Below are 18,059 nucleotides of genomic sequence, written 5' to 3'. Positions count from 1 at the left end.
TATGAGAAAAACTCAGCACACGGTACACATATCATAAAAAAGAAATGAACCCCCATCACAGATGAAGGGCTGCCTGACTCAAACAAGGAGCCATCTTATAGGAAAGTGCGAGCAAGAAACTCATCACATTTTCGCTGTAATATTTCATGGCAATGACCTGCTGAGCCATGTAGGTGCTTAAAATTTGATTGTCAGGAGCCACTGAGCAATCAAATTTTCAGGAGTGGCTGCACACCCAGGTTTCATTTGCATTAGCACTAAGATGTTCTTCTAAATCTGCATAATAGTCCTGAATGCTACTGTTGTTTTCTGCAAGAACAAAACACTAAGATTTCATGCAAGCTATAGAAATGTCTTAAACAATGTCTCGATTAAGACATCTGTGAGCAAAAAGATGTTTGGGGGAGATAGACCAAAATGATCAATTCACATGGTGGAGGAACAAGGAGAGATTGTGACATTAGATTAAGAGGCGCAAGGTCTTCCTGCAGTTCTTCGCGGGCTTTCTAATCGCCTCATGTCTTACAGCCACACAGCTTTGTTAAATAGAACATATTTCTTAATGGGAGACGATATTTACAAAAGTATTGGAGAAAAATATTCACAAGGTGAACATATAGATTGGATGTCACTGGAATCAAGATCAGAATACTCAGCTTTGTATGTAATGATTTAATATCACAACTATCAAGATTCTGTTTTTTAAATTTAAAGCAAGAAAGATGCCTCCTTTGGCCCTTCCCAGCATTCTCTGCACAGCAAGCAAATTAAAAAAGGCTTCGTATATTATAGAGAATTCTGCAGCCAGGTAAAAAGGTTATGAATTCATTTCTGCTATGATGTAGGACCAGCAATATTCTGAGCCGTATAATTTTTCCCTGTGTGAACTTCCCTTGAGATAGGTAAGCTTATTTTCACTAAATAATGAAAATCATGTCAGGTTATTAGAAGGTTTATATAGAATTTTAGCTAATCACCTTCTTCCTTTTGCTCTTGCTCACATTTTCTGACTTTCATCCTTTGACCTCCTGGCCTCATGAAATTGGCCAGGTAGTTTGCAAGGCATATAGGATTCTCTGTAGTTTTACCTGCCCTGTGCAACATTCTGTCAATGGAGATTTTTTTCAGCACGTGCAGTCCAACACATCTGAAGGGAAGGATGGTTTTTGACAGGATGTACAAAAAGCTGGTTAAGAAGGTGTTTGATTAGAAGTTTTAATAGCCCTTGGTTTGTTTTTTAACCTTCACCCTTAATTGCTGCTTTTGCAAATGGCTATTTATTAATTCGAGTTTTAAGTTTGTTTTAATGTTGATGATTTGGACTGAGTGTTCCCTCTCAGGCAAATATATAATCCTCAAAGATTTTCAGCAAGTATTAGCCTAAAAAATAACTGGCTTTGAGTAACATAACTCAAAAAGTTTTCCTGACTCTTGTGGGCACTAGCTCATGTTCTCTTGTGCAATTTACACATTCGTAGTCCTATAGTCTAGTCCTACGATACTGTCGAAAAAGTCCTCAAATTCCGGAATCAAAATCCACTGAGGGAAAGCTTATTAATGCTAATTGCAAGTTTGTAGGGCAACAAATAGTCAATAAGTGAAACATCGCTATGCGTAGCCTCAGGAGAGCTTAAGTCCTCAGCTACCTGTACCAGAAGAAATGTGACAGCTATTTTTATGTGTGACTTGAGACCTCCTGGAGAAACCAGGACAAAAGGCCTTCCATATGCAGTTTTTGCCTTGCCTGAAGTACTTTTGTCTGGGTTCAAAAATCACCCCAAAGGTGATGAATGCTATCCATATGGGATGAATTAAAGTAGCCTTTGAATGTTAGGAGGTCTGGAGCCCAGTTCATTTCCCTCAGAGCCTTCTGAGATCTATAGCCCAGCATTGCCCTGCTGCTGATTTGGCCACCAAAATTCAGTGGCAAGACAATTGCAATTCTCTGCAATTTTGCTTTGTAACGAAGCATGTAAAGAGTGCATGCTTTGTTTTCCAGCAATATTGGGCTCTTGGAAGATATCCAATGATTCGATTTTGCTTGAGAACAATGTTGTGCTCCCCACATGCCTGGTTATCAAGCAAAAGCACCCCACTTTTATAACATTTTATATAACACGGATATTAACTACCTCATTTGATATGATGTAATGGAAGTATATTTTGAAACATTAGGCAGGTCAGTTCAGAAAACAGTTATTTTGCAGATAAACTCTGCAGTTTAAAAATATTTTATGGATATACGTGTCCAGTTGTAAATATGCATATTTTGATTTTGTTGTGAAATATCTCATACATAATTTTAAATATCTTGGTTTTATAAATAAATATGAATTTATGAATTCATATAAATATGCATTGCAATGTCTTAATAGATAATTGAGTAATTTATAACAATAACTTTAGAATGAATAATTATATTGGCATTGAATTCTGATAAATCCTTGAATTTTAGTTTAAAAATGAAAGAAAAAATATTTTGATTTAAAGAAACTGGAACTTCCAAGTGATTCAGTTGTGATTCTCACAGTCACAAATAACTCATTCATTATGATGCACTTTGGAATGCTACCAAAGAAAAAGATACCAAGGGAACTTATGCAAATATTACATATAATGCTAAATGTGGGAAATATCACAGAATCAATAATTATTATTACTTCTACCAAATTTACGCATTTCGAGCACAGCTGAACAGCAGAACAATGTCCAGTTCTTCCTGAATTAGTTAATCCTTGATGATGGAGATTTCTGTGTCTCAGCTGTGACATTCTCCTTACAAATACTTTGCAAAGAAAGATTTAGTCTGTGTTTGGAACTTACTAAGTTCATTTTAAATTATTATTATTTTAAATTTTTACTTCCAAGTACAAACAAAAGACCACTACATTTAAATTGCAAACATTAAAATCAACATACTAATAAATTAATTGTTATATTACTGTGTTCCCCAGCACCTGGACCAAAGATACGTGTGTCAAATTAAAGAAAAAGACCTTGAAATACTTCAGCACATTCCTCACTTCCAAAACTGTAATGATTCTTTTGATGGCTCAAATTCTTTCCCTTTATTTAAAACAAAGGACATGCCCCAAATCTCATTAAACTTATTTTTCTTTAGGTGCCCTTTACTCACTCTAATATCACATGTTAATTTGTCATTGATATTCCAGACTTCTTGGAAGTTACTAAGTTCTACAGAAATGCATCTCCTGTACAGAAACTGAGCAACGTGAATAACACCTGTATTAAGTGGTATTGTTCTTTTTGTGAGGCTTTAGTATGTCTCCTAGTTTCATAGCATTCAGTGAAGTTATTCTGGATATGCCAGAGGATTTTTCTCCGCAAGTGATAATATGACTAGATTAAAAGGCTCAGTAACCCCAGAGGGAATGATGTTCAAGGTGATTTCCCATCCGTCCTGTTTTCAGTGGAGTTCCCTGCTTTTCTGTCCCTCTTCCCCAAGGAGACTTTTCTTTCTGCATCCACATGGATGATGTGTACTAAATGACTGCAGACAGGATGGGGTGTGCTGCATAGGGTACCTGTTCGAGGTGAGCTCTGCCTGCTTCTACTATGTTCATTGAAATACCGACAGGATGAGAGCAGTCAGAGTAAATAACATTATTAATTCAGTGAGTGATACTTAATTCCCTTGCTTTATCTATTCATATGGGAAATAAAAAATGCAGCCATACCTGTCCTGGATCTGCTTTGATGGCAAAATCTGCTAAACAACTCAAAATAGAGGAATTTTCTTTTTTTGCAAGGACAATGGAAGAGACTTTGTTACAGTTTCCACAAGTAGTAGATCTGCTACCTTGGAGGTAGATGAATTTCTCTCCTTAGAGGGGCCAGGTATCCCAGCTGATAGACCAACATCAGTGTGGGGAATACCAACATTTGCTGACCTGGCAGCTTTAAGGGGCAAACTGATGCTGCTGGAAGAAGATTGACAGCTTGCATGGCAAGCCAATGTTTATTGACGGTAAATATAGTGATGGGCATTTATGGGCAAGTTGCCTCTGTGAAGAGAAAAGTGGATTTGCTGATACATGCTTTAAGAACTTTGCCCAGAAATATTTGGAAAAGGCAGACTTTGTAACTTATGTATTCAATATCTTGCTTTGAGGAGGTAATTACCTTAGATAAGCAGGAACAATAGCCAGTTGTGACCTTGGTCTTGGGTGTGATTCTAAAGTGTGATTGGACATTACAATTAAATCAGGGTATGCATTATGTTTGGTGTTTGAATAACAACAAGCAACTTTATTGGCAGTCTTGTAGTTTGCTCTTTAAGTCAAATTTTATGAATTATGTCTCAGCTGGTTGATTTAACTACTAACCCTTTTTAACCAACCCCTTTGGAGTCAAGGAAATTCTACTGATTTTTAAACCACCAATCATCCTCCATATGTTGATAAAAAAGATGTTTTTACAAATATTTTTTACAAGCACACCAAATTACTCCTGTTCAGGATTTTTCTGATCTATCTGTGAAGCTGTTTTCTTTCTATACCAAGCTCAAAACAGAGACTCTCTATGAAAGATACCTTAAATGAGGTAGATTGTGTTGCCATTCCCAGTAAGACCATAGAGCTGAGAGAGAGCAGAGAGGGCCATTATATAAAAGAGTTGACCTCTGTCAACAATTTAAGAAAGGATCTGCTTGTCCCAATGGAAGTACATTCCATTGACCCAGTTGGAATGTTGGCAAGGAATGTACCCAAATTCTAATGCTTGAAGCCCTCTCTTAACCTATTATTTTCCTTAAAAAAATGTCAGCCCAAAGACTGGATCATCTTTTACCACTACAAGAACTGACTCCTCAGTGTTCCTCATGCAGAACTCTGAGGTTATCTTACTTGAGGGTTCCTTAATCCACATGACACAACTTATCTGTTCAGTTGAACAAGATCCCCATAACTCTTCACTAGTAGGTGTTGTGAATCAAAGAGGCAGCTGTTCTCTGGCAGGTGACCCTGTGTGTTTCAGCACCAGGGAGTCAAGGACTCTTCATATGGGGAGGATGAGCCCTGGGAAATGCTGTCTCCTGATATCAAGATGGAAGAGGTAGAAGGACTTATCTCAAGGCTGCCTTCTCCACTTGCCTCTGATCATGACCACCTCCACCCACACTGTGTCATTACCAGCTTTACATCATCATCTAAGAAGTTCTTCCCTTGATGAATGATGTATTAAATGGCAGGCAGGTCTTTGTGAAAAAATCATAATCCTCCCCCTTTCCCAGCAAATGTTAAATTGGAGAGCTCCTGCAATATCATTCAGCTTAGATATTTATGATATTTTTCATAACATCATTTTGGAGATTAATTTTCATCTGAACATGGTAGGTCCAGCAGAAAGGGGGCTTATAAGGAAGTGTTAGTTTGACCAGGAATGCAGATTAAAGGAAAAGTTTTGCACAATTTCCAGAACAATCAGGGAGGATAGATCTGATTCCTCAGTTCAAGTGTTTATTCAGTTTTGCTCTCAATGCAAGAAGTTTTTGTCAGTTAAGAAAGTCTACCATTATGAAGGCCAATGGAGAGAGTTAGGACTCTGCAAAATACAGAAGAAGGATGAAAGGTTCAGGGAACTGGTAGCTACCGGCTCACAAAACATTTAATGTTATTCCTATCACTCACATTTCAGTGGAGATGCGGTTTCAGCATTTCCTAGCCATTTATAATAATTTAAAAAGTGAGTCAAATTCTGAATACTCAGCTCCTGAAGTAAGCACACTGCCAGGGTGGCCTGCAATCTTAGATTGGCTCTTTGAGCCTTGAAAAAACCCTGAAGAGGATATGGTACCTCTTGAGGTATTAAAGTTACATCCTATTCTCATAACATTGTTTTCTTCAATTGACAATATTTGTATTATTCCCACAAACTGGAAACAAAGCATCTACCTAAATTCTTTAAAAGGCTGAAACCTTCCAACTACCACCCCATTAGCCTTCTGGATCCATCCTCCAAGCTACAGACTTGTCATCTCTTAAATAAGGCAGAGGACTGGCCATATTTCAAATGCCAAAACATTTTGAAAGAGTGGGCAGACTTCTGTAAGGGTCATCGTACAATGACCATTTTATTATTTTGAAAGTCTTGATGCCAAAGTTTATCAACAGAAGTGGAAAAAATGTTTATTTTGCATTTATTGACTTCACATCAGCTTTTGATTCCACTGATAGATCCAAATTATGGGGAAAGTATGAAAAGACTGATATAGATAAACTGCTACTGGACTATTCATTGAATTGCACTCTAACCTTACAGTTAGAGAGAGAATAACTACTATGGGTCTTTATCGTACCCCATTCCACTAAAGAGAGTTATCAAGCAGGGCTGTTTATTGGCCCTTTTTAATTTAAATTTCATATTCATCATATAATCCAGGTTATGAAGTTAGAGAGTTTTTTTCCCTCCCTCATTTAATGGCTGTAACATTTTTATTTGATTGTATGCTGATACGTCACTTGTATCTTCTGTCAAGAATAGGCCTCACAAGAATGTTGATGACTGTGATAAGGAGAAGACGAGGATTAATTATGACATCATAAATGTAATGGTCTTCTGTAGGAATAGTGCCAAACAGATGCTCAGCAAATAGAACAACAGCAACAAGAAATCCTTTATCTTCCCTCAAACTTTCTCCAACCTTATTCCTTTTTCTTTAAGATTGATTTTTTCCCCTAAACTGAACTATGGTACTCATGGCGCCTTTCTGAAAGTGTGTCCAATGTGGAAGCAAACTCCTATTGACTGACAGACATTCCCTCTGCCCTTTCTGCCTGGGAGAGGATTGCATCTTTAACTCCTCCCCTCATTGCCAGGCCTTCAACAAACAGGCCTGACGAAATAGGGCAGAACACCCAAGAATGGGGCTGTGGAGCAAGGTAGACTTCCCCAATCCAGTGGAGAAGGAGAGACTATCTCTCCTGAAGGCTCCAACCTTGCCTCTATCTGTGCCCGCAATAGGCAGTGCTCTAGCCATGGGCCAGACTGTGTTGCAAACATCTGGATGGTCTCCAAAGATTTTCAAGGCCAAGAAGCTGGCTAAAAAGGCCAAGGCAGCAGAGTTGGTGCACAACATGAAACTGAAGGGCTGTAAGTGGTACTTGAAGGACCATCTCTTGGATTCATCCCAAAGGGAACCACTAGTGCCAAGCATCCTGGAATTTGACCCAGTGGTACTGAGGGCAAAACTGGTCTTATGTCTCAGATTTCTCCTTCTGATAGTGAGGTCCCCATCTTTACCGCCATTGGTTTGACCTTCTTCTGAAGCCTTGGTGTTATGCCAATTGGGCACTGTCTTTCTTAGACTGTTAGAACCAACCCACATTAGATCTGATAACTGCAGAGACCACTCCCACTCTCCCCTCTCAGACTAGGACAAGGATTATAATGGACTGTCTCACCTCTGGACTGAGAATGATCCATGGGGGTAATCTCAAGACCAAGATGCCTACTATGACTCTTGGTACTGAGGGGAGTTCCATATCAAGCCCTTTGGTTTGGAAATTAGGTGTATGTGCCCACAGACCTTTAATTCTGAATGCCTGCACTTCTGCTGTTAAGAACATAACTACTAACTTCTCAATCCATGGATCTTCGGATATGTCCAGAACTTCTGGCATGCTGATCATCCTCTCCTGCCTTTATACACTCCAGACTGTGACTACCATCTCCTCCATCAGATGTTGAAGACTCCCCTTCGAACTCAGTTTCCTGCTCAGTGGTGGCTCCATTTGTATTCTCTCCTGATGTGACTGTGGGAGCCTAGGACTCCACCTCTCTATCAGTGGACATGGGACATTTCTCTGAACAAGTCCTGAGTATGGCTCAGAATCTTTGATTGGATTCCCAGCAGATGGGAAGAGTCACGGACCTGGAGGACTTGATGCTGGTGGGTATACCATTCCTGCCACCATTGCTATAGAGGGCATAGTAGTCATGGAAGCTGCCATTGTCCATGAAACCAACACTGCACTAGGTGCAAAAGACAGGACAGTCCTGTTCCAGTGCTCATGGCCAAATTCTGTCCCTGTAGAGTGGTCCCAAGGTAGGTCATGTCATCAGAACTTCACCCAGTGGACAAAGAAGGCTGCTGCCTGGACTTGATGGAGGGGCACATTTGCTCATTTTCTGCTTTGGGACTGTGGGTGGTGAACTACTGGACTACCATGGCATGCTACCTGCTATTCTTTGGGAGAAGATCAGCTCCCTTGTTGCTAGAGGACCAAAGGGAGCTCACCAGAGTATTCCAGACAGAAGCAATTGACCTCTCCTGTCAGCAGATCAACACTGCCAGGTACCAGGCAGACTGCAGTATAAGGGCAATGACTGACATGGTAGCATTGAGGAGGCACACCTGGCTGCACTCAGCTGGTCTGTCAGAAGAGGTTTACTCCCAAATTGGAGACCTGCCATTTAAGGGAGATGGGATCTTCAGTGCAAAGACCAATGAGCCAATGAACTTGGTCCAAAAGACATGGACAGTGGTGAGGTAGATGAGATTCTATTAGCAACTGCTGTCAAGACACTGTGTGTGTTTTGGTTCCAACAAGCCCTTTAAGCTATCTTGTGTGTCATCTGTCATCTGATCCTAAGTGCAGGGACAGCTCCACTGGATACCACTAAGGGCACAGGCACTTAGTCACTGCTGGTGTCTGTCAGTTTCTATCTCTTTGGGCTGGCCCATTTTCTCAATCCCTCTGTTAAGTGAAGATGATCTTTCTTCCTTCTCACAATGAAAGCAATAACATTGTTATTTGATCCTATCTATTGTGGAACGGGGATATAGGAATGAGTTTGACACAGTTTAATGTCAGATGGAACATTCCTCTAGCTTGAAACTAGACCTTATCTCTCAGGATCAAAGGGGAATGTTGCATCTGGGTGACGCACCCAATGGCTCTCAGTCCAGAAGATCCTCTCCTGGATAAGGAGCTCACCACCCTTCTTGAAGAACTGTGCTCGACGTAGGACATGGCTTTGAAGCGCGCTACCAGGAGGTTCTATGTCACACAGTGGAAAGCCTTTTCTTCTTTTGCATCATAAGAAGGCACAATAGAGCACCGATCAAATCCTAAGCTTAATTTAAGGCACAATAATATGCATGTTTTTTTGAAAAATTTCAAACCTTCCAGCATTTTCCAATTTTAGCACATTATTTTCCACATATAGAAATTAAATTATGTGCTACTCTTAAATGGTGATGTTTAAATTTCTCTGTGGTGCTGGGGAACTAGAGAAAGAATATTAAAGATTTTTCTTTCTTAACTCTTGTTCTTCATTAAATGGTTCTGAGCCAGCTATTTCAGCATTAATTGGATACTTACTTGAGGATTGCACTGGAGTAATATAGGGTGCTGCACGGCTCATGGATCTAGAGAGGATGATTCAGTACAACAGTCAGTAATTCATATTTGGTATACTTGACAGCACCCAAAATATATTAGTCTGCTGGAGACTATTTTTTTTCCAGGAAGCCTTCAACAAAATAGTATTTTCCTTTCCTCCAAGCTAGAATAAATCCTTGATTATGGTAATAACCCAGCACTGCAAATAAATATTGGAAGTGTTCACCGACTAAAAAGCTACCATACTTTTAATTCACAAGGAAGACTTTTCCCTACTTTTATCTAAAATTACTGTGAATACACACATTAACCACCTTTTAATTTGCAATGCATTGACATGTCTTTATATGTTCATTATTTTAAAAGGACATGGTGAAGGTCACTTTGTTCTTAAAATGTCAAACTTATTGGGCTTGGTGGAAGTTGTCGCGTTTTTTCTGTTTAAACCTGCATAGGATTGCACCCTTTGTAAACCTTTGGAGCTAACAAACGTTTGGTCTCTTTTGTGTCCTGGCAAAATAGCAAGAAGTTTTGCTGCATTTTAAAGTCATTCGTTATGCCTTAAAGCTTTTGTCAACTGGAGTTTGCTTTGTCCAGTGCATGATGCTACTAAATGCTAGTGTACGGCAGAAGAGGAGCAAGTAGTATAGTATCTAGGTTAAAAATTTCTAGTGATCTCTCCATTTATCCAATATATTAGAAGCATTCAAACTGACTTCCTTCAACTAAAGAACAGAAGCAGCAATTAAAATACTGAGGGGGCCAGAAGCCTACTAGAACAGAAACATCTTTAACTTAAATCAAGAAGTCATCAGAAGCAACCCAGATGACTTCTGGGGCAGACTTTCTAAAGCCTCAGTGTAGCCGTAGAGTAGGGCATGCTGTGGGTTCCTAGCAAATGACCTTTGGATGGGGGCAGAAAATGCCACAAATCCCTTGTTGTAAGGGAGAGGGCTTGTGGTGTGTGTGTGTGTGGGGGGGGCAGTTCTTTAGGGATTCTGGTTCTAAACAATTCAGGATATATTCTTATGCATCTTGGACAGAAAGTCCTATGACTCTCAGCATCCCTCAGACAGCCATGATGGCTGATCAATGGTGGGAATTGTCTGATGCCCTTTCCCCTGTCAAAACATGCATAGGAACATGCCCTTAGTCATTACTGAGCTTGGAAATGAACTAGAATCCAGTGAAGCAGGTATAAAAATGAGCTACATACTCAGGATAACTGGCTCTGGTGGTACATTTGGCAGCCGTGTTTTGAACCAGCTGAAGTTTCAGGCCAGCCTTCAAAGGCAGCCTCTCATAGAACATGGATGGCTTACATTGACTTGAGTGTGATTGTCAGAACACCAGGAGCCCCAAATTTGCTTATCAAAAATATCTCCAAGAATACAGAGCTTGGGGATGTGTGAGGAATCCTGATTCCCTAGGCTTGGCTCCTCAGACTCCAGTCTACTTTGCAGCAGCCCTAAGACTGAGTTGCTGGCAAGTGCAACAAGGAGATTTCCAAGAATTGGCCCTCATGCACCGCATAAGCTGTGCCCCTCTTTGGGGCCATGTTTAGCAGGCATTGGGGCTGCTATGCCTGATGTGGAAGAAGGTTCTTCGCATGGGGCTTGTCATGTGACTTCTGCACGTGGAGCAACCCTCTCCCGTGCCACCAGCAGCAGCCTTTGTACTCTTGCCCCTGGCATGGAAGAAGCTTGCCAGTTGTACACCTTTGTTCTGTGAGTGTTGGTGAATTTCCTCTTGGCTCGGCTTACACTGCAAGATTGGGCTGAGCATGAGAGGAAGTCCATGAGTACAAGAGGGACAGATTCTTCCAGGGTTCATCCCACTCCAAACAAGGTTGTCTTATACACAAAGACCGTCCTTGAGTGGGCTGAGCAAGAGCATATACATTCAAAATAAGCCAATCAGGGGGAAAATCAGTTCAGTTCAGAAGTCCATTGCTTGTTGAGCACCTCAGGGAAATCAGACCTTACAAACCTCCTAAGACACATTGATCTGCGAATGCTAAAATTTATAAAATGCAAAATATGCCACCATTTGTTTGTTATGATAGAAAGGACTTCTATTTGACGTTGAAATATCAGCAATGTCATTACTTCAAATAGGCATTTCTTGTTGCTCTCTAGGCATTTAAGGATGTTCCTTCAATAGCATGTGTTATATTAATTGCATGAAAGCAAGTAATGGTTATGATTTTCATTCTGTAAAGAGCAAGTGCAATCAAGTCTGAGCTGCTTAAAGACTTCAGGGTGTGAGGCAGGGAAGCTTAGTCTTTATTCTTGCTGTAATCCTGACAAAAATGGTCCCCCAAAAATGCATCTTCAAAGCTGCTCTTTGCATTTCAAGCTCCCATTAGTGTCAATGCATTCCTGCAATTAATGTCATGTGTAATTTGTTTCTAAGACGGAGTGTTCATTTGTGCAGAAAGTTCAAGACAAAGGCAAATTAGTGTTAGTGTTAGAAACGGGTTTATTTTTGGGAAATCAAGCTACTTGGAATTCACAAGATAAATGAAAAGGTTTTGGCTTTCTGGTTTAAAAGCAAATCTGTGAAAGTATAAGGTATATTCATACTCAATAGTTTCAATAGGACCATTGTCAGAGTTAGATCCAACATCTTAGGAGCCTGATGGCATCTGCTGTCAGCTCAAATGGAAACTCTCATAGGCCTGATCCTTCACACATGCATTCTGATATACTGCATGATGATGTGTTTATTTTATTTATTTATTTATTAAAACATTTCTATGCCGCCCCTTGCCGTAGCCTCGGGGTGGCTCACAACATAATAAAATACACAATAAATTAAAACAATAACAATTAAAATATATACATTGTGTTGAACCGGTGAGTCTCTTCTACTGCACAGCTAACATAAAATGGTTCGTTTTTTTGTCTTCCTTCGCAACTCTTCCAGAAACATCTTAATCTAAATAGTGCAATTCTCTATATGTCTACTTGGAAGGAGGCACTATTGAGTTCAGTGGTAGTTATACCCAGCTAAGGGTTCATAGGATTGCAGTTTAAGTATTTTATGATCAAACATGTGCTTAATAGAGTGCTAGTAACCAGGTTGTTGAGGGCCCTAAAGGAGGAGACACCCTCAATGGGCCTTGGTGCTCAGTGAATCTACCTTCTCACTGCTCCTGATCCTTATCCTCATGATTACTACTAGCTGTCAGCTTGAAAGGTAGAGACACATTAAAACAGTAGCCAGTGGAAGCTGCTCCTCCTCTTCACAACCACTGTTTTCTTGGCCAGAGAGACAGGCAGGAGGATAAGCAGGTTTTAGTCGACAAGGCCTCTTGGCAGCGGGCAAGTACTGTGGGATGGACCCTTAACATGTGTTTGATACCACCCTGGCTGTGCATTCAATATGCAGCTGCATGTCATTTTTTCTTAAATATACCTGTCTGTTCTTGGGGCAATAGGTATAGAGAGCAAAGTGTGCCGGGAGAGGTGGTCTATCCATTTCTTCCATTCCTAGCCAAAAATGGAACCATCATGGACTTTTCACTGGTACTGCTACAATGCTGAGAAAAAACACTCCCCAAGTACCCAGCGGTGAGAGATGTAGAAAGTTGTAGGCCAAATATCTTCAGGGTTTTATTTTTTGAAAAGCAATTTTAAAGAATGAATACGAGCATTCATTGCTCATAATTATACGTATTGTCATAAATCTAAACTTTTAAACACAAAAGGTAAGGTAATCCATATCTCTGCTAGTGTGGCACCAGCATACACAAAGAACTAATAAATGCTCTTGGTTGAAAAGAGATGTAAAAATAAACATCAATATTGCACACAATGTAGTGTGTGATACTGATACCCTGTCTCTTTCAGCCACTGAGCCTCAACTTGGTCAAAGCAGTCTATGGACAGGAGAGTCGAGAGGCATGAAAAGCTTGATAACAATGCAGCTGTCAGCTCCGAGTGTTTATGTTTAATGTCGTTTGTCTCCTCCTGTGTAGCATGGTTTAATTAATCTGCAATCTACACATTAAATCAATTAATGAAATAGTAAATTAATGACATCAATTATCCAGCTAATGCTTTCAACCCTGTTATTAAGCCATGTTGAGGTTTTATTGTTTAAAGATCTGGAGCGAAAAGGCATGTTTGGATTTAGCCGAATTTCATCTTCCTGATGACCGCGGAGTTGCTGTCAAGAGCATTTAAATTTACGTCTGTGTCTATGTAAACTGATGTGAGGCCAGCTCAATTGCTTCCTTTTGTTTATACTGAATATATGAAACAGGCTGAGTGTGTGGTAATTGTAAAAAGTAGGAAAAATTCCACACCAAATAAAATACAAATTAGCCATTTTAACCCTTCCTCCAATTCTGCGGTATTCACTGGTGATTGTGCCCAAAGTTAGGCAAATTTCCTCATACAGACAGCCCTGATTTATAGATTTTATATATGAATGTGGTGCTTTGTTACAAGCATGGATTAGTCTATTACAAACATATTAATTCATTTCTCTTTATTAATTTGATTAAGGCAAAATCTCTTCAATTTATTTATTCCCAAAATGGTTTATAAAACAATGAGTAATCAATAAAATGATGTGGATCAATAAACAGTACAATAAAGAGTGTAGTCCTGTCAGACTGATACTTGATAGATGACTCTGATCTAGGATCTCTGTTTATCCTTTGCAGAGCAAGATGATAGCCACTCCACGTAACTTTCCTTTAGTTTTGTTAAACAGGCCTCTGAACCATCTAGTTGATGGAGGCAGGGCAGAAGCCCAGAAGTTTGTGGATCCACTTACCTTTCTTCCCGCTGATGGAAGGTGGAAGTCCTCACTGCAAAGAGCTTTTCAAATTAATAAATATGTAAGTAAATAAATGATATCTTGAATTTTTTTTGGAAGTAAACTAATACTCGATCTCTGCATTCTAGAATGATGTATTTCCAGTGAGTCATCCCTGTGGACATTCTATCTGTTGCATTCTGAACCAATTGCAGCTTCAAATAATCTTTGAGTGCAATTCTGCATACAAGACAGTGGATCACTGGTGCTGGTCTAGTCCTCTTTAGGATAGGCCTCAGTTTGAGGGCTAGCCTCCTGCATCTACAATCAAAGACACCACTGGGTTGTCATTTGATTGTAGATGCAGTCACATTTTGTTTTACAAAGTGGTCACTTGAGGTAAAGTTGTGTTGTTTACAAAGACATTTGAGACCTCAGGAGAAAACCTGGTGCATGTGACCCATTGCAACTAGACATAAAGATCATTTGAAAGGTGGGTGGTGGAAATGTATCTCAGGTTCCAGGTGGTATAGATGATCTAGCTTGCTTCTCAACTCTCACCTTTCAACTATGAATTGTGGAACAAAGGGGATGGGGGCATTTAAAACAATCATTCTATCTATTTGGCTGCTGCTGACCTGATCCTACGGATATATGGATTTTGTTAAATCATCCTGTAAGTGGTTCACTGATTGTCAGGCTCCTTTTGTTCTGTTATCTGCTAATGGATAGATTTCCTTGTTATTTCCTTTTGGCCAGAAGTTCATTCTACTTGAGTTAATTTTCATTAACTTGCATTAATTAGTGTGGATGAGCATGTTTGCTAAGCCACTATTCCTCAAGTGAAAAACTGGTGAAAAACTGGTCTTACCAGTCCATGGAATCTTTGGGACGCAGCTGCTGCAGAATTCACATTCTGTTATAGAAATCCAAACTCATTTGAATCCATTGCGGATTTCTCCAATATCCTTACTCTGTTCCTACTGTTGTGTGTGTGTGTTTAATGTCAGGGTATGGCTTTTGCAGAAACATATTAAAAATCTGAAAGTATTCAAGTTAATGGGAGATGGATTGACAGTCCTCCTTAAATGCAAAGGGTACCTCGTTACGTACATCAAGTTTTCAATCTAATCCCGTGAGGATGGCGTCTAAGTTGAATGCATGTATGGAGAGGGAGCTGTGCATTACTCCCAGGGCCCTTCCCCACCCTCCATACATTCAGCAGCTTTCTTGTACCAGTGAACATACTGTATGTACTGTTTGTTTATAAAAAAATCATGGCATTTTTAAGGCTTCTACAGAGTTCGTCTTTCTGTGACTGGTCAAGGTGGCTTTGCTTTGCTTAGCATTCAGTGTCTGTTAATGAAAAGCCAATTGGTTCCATGTTTGCGTATTGTTGGTCATTTTGTTTTTAACGCTGCTGTTCAATGGTTTAAAACCTTGTGTTGTTTATGTCCTTGAAGGCCTATTGACTAAAATGTGGTCTTTAAAAAGTTTAATAAATAGCATTGGGATTCCTGGCTCGCTGAGTAAAGTTGGTACATACCCCAATCTTCCAATCTTTATTAATCCACTGCTACTTAGAAAGTTGCTGGGGAATTTGTTGATTATGATTTTCTGATTTTCTTCTTCTGTGCTGCATAGAACCCAGTGGTTAGAGAAAGGATACCTTTAATGAGTCTTCTGTTTGATTGTTTTAAAAGACGTCTTTGCTTTTGCCCTAGTTCTTTGTTTTAAAGAAAAGCTCTCTTTCTGAGTTATTGTGCCTGTGTGTGGAGCTGCTAACCCCCTTCAGTTGCCAAAGAGAGTCAGCAGAATAGCAGTGTGTAGGGTGCTAGCTTCTGACACTCAAATTTATCAAGTGAAAAGGAAGCTCTGCATCTCTCATCGCATGTAAAATGCACAGTGTTCCACTTTCTTTTCAAAGAAACAGCTCATGCTATCTAATTGGCCGCAGTAATGATGGGGTCTAGTGTAGATCAGCATTTAATTTTGTGCTTATTTCTCCTGAACCAGATGCTGGTTCTTGATTCATGTAGCATAGTGTGAGCTACTGTGGTTGTTGTTTCTCTCCCACCCTCTGTCGACCCCATCCTGCCCACCCCCACAAACCTCTCAGCGAGGAGTGGGGAGGTAAAGAAGAACCGTTCCACGCCACAGGTTTTTGATTTCTAGTGGCACACAATAAACTGTGTGCCTTCACTTGCTGCAAATCCTCATGAATTTTTCATTTAAGCAAGTAGGTGTGCAAATGAAGAAAACTGCTTCCTAACAGGGCTTGATGATTTCAAGAACATGAAAAGCTGACTTTCTGTATTAACAGTTTGCAAAAAAGGCCACTTTTAAGTTTAAGTAATGGAATGTAGCTAATGTGAGTGTTAACACCAATTTTAGCAGGCTACATTCAGAGTGAATAAGTTCTGAAAAATTATGTTCCACTTCAAAGTGTCTTGAAGAGAGAAAAATAAAAATCTGATCCAATAAATACATAGTCGTAGGCTATTTCCTTGATATATACATGGCAGTTTGCAATATACATTTGGGCTTCTATATAGGTTGTGGGTCATAAAATCTGAGAACTGAGAAAAACCCCCTTTTTATGAGAAACAGAATAATTGTATTGGGAAAGGCCAAAAATATATCAAGATCAATCCTATATCATCCTGCACAATCCTCTTTTCCAATCATCCATCCAGAGACAAAGCTACCCAATTAAGGTTTCAAACTTTTCTCTGAAAGGGCTCCAGAACCTGTAGCAACAATGTGACGAATGGACATTGATGTATATTGTGAAAATCTGCCGAACTCTCGCTTGTGAAGGCAGGAAAGCTTCCTCCTGGAAAGGTACTGACCATGCTAGGATTTTTTAGGGTTCTGATTAATTGCTCTGAGTCGGTGAGCATTGTTGCAACCTCACTGAAAAGCCCTTCTGTGCATGCTTCCTTGAAAGAAATGGTAGTTTCCCAACAGTATGGGATAAAATGAGGTGCATCTGCTGTTCATTTCAATGGGACCTGCACAGCTCTTGGTGCAGCATGCTCTCGTCTGCGGACAAAATGATGGAGTGAGTCTATCGTGAACAGCCTTTTTTTTTGGTTTACATGCAACTTCAGGGTATTGCATTTGATGGGATCTAAAATATGCAGAGTGCCGTGATCTAGACTTGGAAGACAGCGATGGAGCAGGCACAGCTAAGTCACCAACTTGTTCCTGAACTGGCAGGGCTGGTGGCAGAGTTCAGGGGACCCTCAGGCATGGCGCCATCTCCTCCTGCACCCACTAGCCTCTTCCTCCGTGTCCGCACTCCCAGCCACCAGCTCCTGCATCTGGCTGGCCTGCCTGCTGCTTCCTACACCACCACGTCCCTTGCCCTCTGCTGCTGCCTTGCCCCTCCCTAAAGGGCTTCCCAGGGGGGGTGGCACCGTTGAAAAGGAGCAGAGTCAGCCTCCAGCTCCGTTCTGCACTTGTTGCCCATCATTTAGGCTATTGCACTCGCCATGCCCCTCGTGGCGCCACGTGGGTTGGTGCCAGGCTCCACTTTGCACCCACTACCTGCTGCCTTCAGTGTTGGGTGCAGGCCCTCGGCAGCTGCTTCTTCCATGCTGGCACCTGATGCCAAGCCTGCGCACTGAGAAGTAGTGGAGGTTGCGCTTTGGAAGGCTTCTCCCATCCCCACAGGTGTAGGAAACCTTCATCTCTTGAAAGTGGACTTCTAGTTTTCTGTATGCACAGCAGTTTTCATTTGGGGGAGCATTCACGTCTGTTCTTCATCTGCATCTGTCCCAGATCTGTTTCATTGTGTTCGTAAGTTCTAGGGATCTGTCTTAGATGGTCCTAGCCATGCTGAGGGGTGCGGCATATCTCATTCCTCTTTCCTTTTTGCATCTTTACCTTTCTGTGCAGTAGTCCTTTATGGAGCAAAGG

General features: G+C 40.5%; 1 protein-coding gene across 6 annotated transcripts in view; it reads left to right on the top strand.

The window, feature by feature from the left end:
• The window catches only part of CTNNA3 (catenin alpha 3), a 766,319-nt gene that overhangs the window by 154,707 nt on the left and 593,553 nt on the right, over positions 1–18,059 (top strand). The window contains exons 8-9 of one of the 6 annotated variants that reach the window (XR_006413770.1): positions 7,675–7,909; positions 14,078–14,233. The exons of the other annotated variants lie outside the window; for them this stretch is intronic. The gene's annotated coding sequence lies outside the window, so the exon portion shown is untranslated. Of the gene's footprint in view, positions 1–7,674; positions 7,910–14,077; positions 14,234–18,059 lie in introns of those variants that run through there. 6 annotated transcript variants of the gene reach the window in all.

The sequence above is a fragment of the Varanus komodoensis genome, unplaced genomic scaffold (genome assembly GCF_004798865.1).
Source record: "Varanus komodoensis strain SLA01 unplaced genomic scaffold, ASM479886v1 scaffold11, whole genome shotgun sequence".
Classification (NCBI taxonomy): Eukaryota; Metazoa; Chordata; class Lepidosauria; order Squamata; family Varanidae; genus Varanus; species Varanus komodoensis.
Note: the sequence above shows the minus strand (reverse complement) of the source record. Positions and strands in the feature narration are given on the sequence as shown.